General features: G+C 44.7%; 1 long non-coding RNA gene across 1 annotated transcript; it reads right to left on the bottom strand.

Moving 5' to 3' along the window:
- Positions 1-1,179: 1,179 nt before the first annotated feature.
- LOC117497895 lies at positions 1,180-3,910 on the bottom strand. The gene is made up of 3 exons (XR_004557505.1): positions 3,804-3,910; positions 3,543-3,610; positions 1,180-1,492 (listed from the first exon to the last, which is right to left on the bottom strand). It is a non-coding gene; the product is annotated as an uncharacterized LOC117497895 (long non-coding RNA).
- Positions 3,911-4,501: the final 591 nt, after the last annotated feature.

The raw sequence follows: 4,501 nt of genomic DNA, 5'->3' as shown, positions 1-4,501 counted from the left end.
ACCGCCGACGTAATAATGGCAAGGATCATATCTGAAATCAAAGAGGCAAAAATGTACTCGGTAATGGTGGATGAAGCAAGGGATAACCACACAGAGCAGCTTGCATTGTGTGTGCGATATGTCAATCCACAAGGCTCAGTAAAAGAAAGGTTCCTTGGACTTTCCCAGCTTGCAGCATTTGATGCTAAAACCATCACTGACACAATAGAGCAGCTACTTCACAAACATGGAATAGGACATCTTAAATGTGTTGCCCAGAGTTATGATGGTGCTGCTGTTATGAGTGGAAAAGTGAGAGGTGTACAAGCTCGGTTTAGAGAGAAGCATCCAGAAGCACTTTATGTTCACTGCTATGCCCATGAACTCAATCTTGTCCTTTGCGCCACTTGCAAAGCCATCCCAGAGGCACGTGAGTTCTTTGATCTCCTGGAGTGTCTCTACTCTTTCTTCTCCACATCTCTTATCCACCATCAGAGATTGGAAACATTTCAGAAACAGCTAGAGGTAGGGGACAAACAACTTGTTCAGCTGTCGCACACTCGCTGGGCATGTCAAATTGAGTCTGTGAATGCAACCCTAAAAAACCTACCTGCTTTGATCCAGACTTTAGGGAGCCTTTCAGCCCCTCTGGCAAAGGGACTGGAAAGCAAGCTATCCAAATTCAGTACCATCTACATGCTTGTCCTGTTCCAGACACTGCTCTCAACCACTCAGGGCCTGCACAAATACCTGCAGAAAGAAACAATTGACTTGGTGCAGGCAGTAAATTACAAAACAGCAGTTGAGAACGCACTGAAAAGTTACCGAAGTGACGAGAAAGCACATGAGGTCTATGACAAGACCAAGGCCCTGTGCAATGATCTTGAGATTCCCGAAACTGCGACACAGAGGAAGAAGCGTAGAAACATGGAAGACTTTGTAGTCGAGGCATCATGTGGAGCAAGGTCAGACCTGACTACAGGAGATGACTTGAGGGGGAGAATCTTCTTTCCAGTTCTCGACAGAATGCTGGAGGAGCTTCAAAACAGGTTTTCTGGAGTTGGGGAAAAAATATTAATTGGCATACAGGCATGTCACCCTGCTTCTGAGAATTTCCTGAATGAAGAGGCACTCAAAAATCTTGCACAACATTACAGCATCCACTTACAAACTGAAGAGGTTGTTGTTGCAAGACAATACCTTGCCAGGATAGAGAAAGACATGCCAAGTATCCAAAGTGTATTTTGCCTTTTGGATGAGGATATGTTCCCCTCTCTTAAGGCCATCTTCCAAGCTGCTTTGACAATCCCAGTCACCAGCTGCAGTTGTGAAAGGTCCTTCAGTGCCTTGCGAAGGCTACACACTTGGCTGAGAAGTACAATGGGCCAGGTGAGGCTTAGTCATTTGGCCATCATTTCCATTGAGAAGGAGGTCTTGGCTAATGTGGCCCATGGGGAGGTCGTCGACCGATTTGCGAAGGTCAAACCAAGGCGATTTAGCCTAACACTTCCACCTACAAAACAATAAAGAGTGTGAAGACAGCGAGTGATGATGGGGAGAAAAAACGAAGCAAATGAAAGGTAATGTGATGAAGGAAGCAGCAAGTGATGAAGGAAGCAAGTGATGAGGGAAGCAAGTGATGAGGGAAGCAAGCAAGTGATGAAGGAAGCAAGCAAGTGATGAAGGAAGCAAGCAAGTGATGAAGGAAGCAAGTGATGTGGGAAGCAAGTGATGAGGGAAGCAAGTGATGAGGGAAGCAAGCAAGTGATGAAGGAAGCAAGCAAGTGAGGAAGGAAGCAGCAAGCGAGGAAGGAAGCAAGTGATGAGGGAAGCAGCAAGTGATGAGGGAAGCAAGCAAGTGATGAAGGAAGCAAGTGATGAGGGAAGCAAGCAAGTGATGAAGGAAGAAGCAAGTGAGGAAGGAAGCAAGTGATGAAGGAAGCAGCAAGTGAGGAAGGAAGCAGCAAGTGATGAGGGAAGCAGCAAGTGAGGAAGGAAGCAAGTGATGAGGGAAGCAGCAAGTGATGAAGGAAGCAAGTGATGAAGGAAGCAAGTGATGAGGGAAGCAGCAAGTGAGGAGGGAAGCAAGCAAGTGATGAAGGAAGAAGCAAGTGAGGAAGGAAGCAAGTGATGAAGGAAGCAGCAAGTGAGGAAGGAAGCAAGTGATGAAGCAAGTGAGGAAGGAAGCAGCAAGTGATGAGGGAAGCAGCAAGTGAGGAAGGAAGCAAGTGATGAAGGAAGCAGCAAGTGATGAAGCAAGTGATGAAGGAAGCAGCAAGTGATGAAGGAAGCAAGCAAGTGATGAAGGAAGCAGCAAGTGAGGAAGCAAGCAAGTGATGAAGGAAGCAGCAAGTGATGAAGGAAGCAAGCAAGTGAGGAAGGAAGCAGCAAGTGATGAGGGAAGCGGCAAGTGAGGAAGGAAGCAAGTGATGAGGGAAGCAGCAAGTGATGAAGGAAGCAAGTGATGAAGGAAGCAGCAAGTGATGAAGGAAGCAAGCAAGTGATGAAGGAAGAAGCAAGTGAGGAAGGAAGCAAGTGATGAAGGAAGCAGCAAGTGAGGAAGGAAGCAAGTGATGAAGCAAGTGAGGAAGGAAGCAGCAAGTGATGAGGGAAGCAGCAAGTGAGGAAGGAAGCAAGTGATGAGGGAAGCAAGCAAGTGATGAAGGAAGCAACAAGTGATGAAGGAAGCAAGTGATGAGGGAAGCAAGCAAGTGATGAAGGAAGCAAGCAAGTGATGAAGGAAGCAAGTGATGTGGGAAGCAGCAAGTGAGGAAGGAAGCAAGTGATGAGGGAAGCAGCAAGTGATGAGGGAAGCAAGCAAGTGATGAAGGAAGTAAGTGATGAGGGAAGCAAGCAAGTGATGAAGGAAGAAGCAAGTGAGGAAGGAAGCAAGTGATGAAGGAAGCAGCAAGTGAGGAAGCAAGCAAGTGATGAAGGAAGCAAGTGATGAAGGAAGCAAGCAAGTGATGAAGGAAGCAGCAAGTGAGGAAGGAAGCAAGTGATGAAGGAAGAAGCAAGTGAGGAAGGAAGCAGCAAGTGATGAGGGAAGCAGCAAGTGAGGAAGGAAGCAAGTGATGAGGGAAGCAGCAAGTGAGGAAGGAAGCAAGTGATGAGGGAAGCAGCAAGTGATGAAGGAAGCAAGTGATGAAGGAAGCAAGTGATGAGGGAAGCAGCAAGTGATGAAGGAAGCAAGTGATGAAGGAAGCAAGTGATGAAGGAAGCAAGTGATGAAGGAAGCAAGTGATGAGGGAAGCAGCAAGTGATGAAGGAAGCAAGTGATGAGGGAAGCAGCAAGTGAGGAGGGATTATTATTTCCTCCTTCCATCCCTTTTTTCAGTTTAAATCTAATTACTAACAACTTCTAATAATTTGACATAGTTTATGATTTAATTGGAAAATCAAGTGTTTTTAAATAATAAACCTGTTTCTGATTCTGATTCTTTGATTTTTTTTTACATATGGGTGTCTTAATGTTGCTCTCAAAGTGCACCAGATTGATGCTTTTAACTTCAATATTTAAAAAAAATCTTCCTGGGGGAGTTCCCCCCAAAATAGTACTTTACCTCTGCTTATGTAACTCCGGTGTAGTGTCCCCTCGGCAACAGATCACTCACAGTTGGTGACTACTTTCCTGCATTTCAATGGACAGCATATAAAAAGGACACGTGAGCTTCATTGCTTAAGAGATCCTCACATGCCATCTCTTTAAAAAAATAAGTGTCCAGTCAACAACAAAACATCAGTGATCGTATAGTGGTAGTATATTTTTCATAAGCAATGTGAAACATTAAACTTAAAAAAACTGGTGTACAAAACTCACATACCTGCGTTGATCTCCTGGAGTGTCTCTACTCTTTCTTCTCCACCATTAGAGATTGCAAACATTTCAGAAACAGCTAGAGGTAGGGGACAAATAACTTGTTCGCTGGGCATGTCACAAACCTCCCTGCTTTGATCAAGACTTTAGGGAGCCTTTCAGCCCCTCTGGCAAAGGGGCTGGAAAGCAAGTTTTGCAAATGCAGTACCATCTACATGCTTGTCCTGTTCCAGACACTGCTCTCAACCACTCAGGGCCTGCACAAATACCTGCAGAAAGAAACAATTGACTTGGTGCAGGCAGTAAATCGTGTGGAGCAGCTCTCCCATTAGCTTATTAGCTCAGATTAGCTATTGATGATCACGTTGATAAATCATATAAAACCAATAGCCAAACACACAAAAAACATGCTGCTGTGTGAGCATTAAACGATTAACATTAAACTAAACAAACACAACAAAACGTTCTAGTCCTTATAAAATAAAAACATACATTTTGTCCACCAAAATAACACAGGCACCTTACCCTCGAGAGATCCTCACATGTTATGAGAATCTCCCACAATCCATTGCCGTAACAAAGCTAATGCAGGCACACGTTTGTTTGTGACACCAGATGGCGTAATTCTTCTTCTTCTTTTATTTAATGGCGAATCGCTTCCACTTGGAGCATATATCGCCACCTCTGGCGTAACCCGAATTAATT

This window comes from Trematomus bernacchii, unplaced genomic scaffold (assembly GCF_902827165.1).
Source record: "Trematomus bernacchii unplaced genomic scaffold, fTreBer1.1, whole genome shotgun sequence".
NCBI classification, from domain to species: domain Eukaryota; kingdom Metazoa; phylum Chordata; class Actinopteri; order Perciformes; family Nototheniidae; genus Trematomus; species Trematomus bernacchii.
Note: the sequence above shows the minus strand (reverse complement) of the source record. Positions and strands in the feature narration are given on the sequence as shown.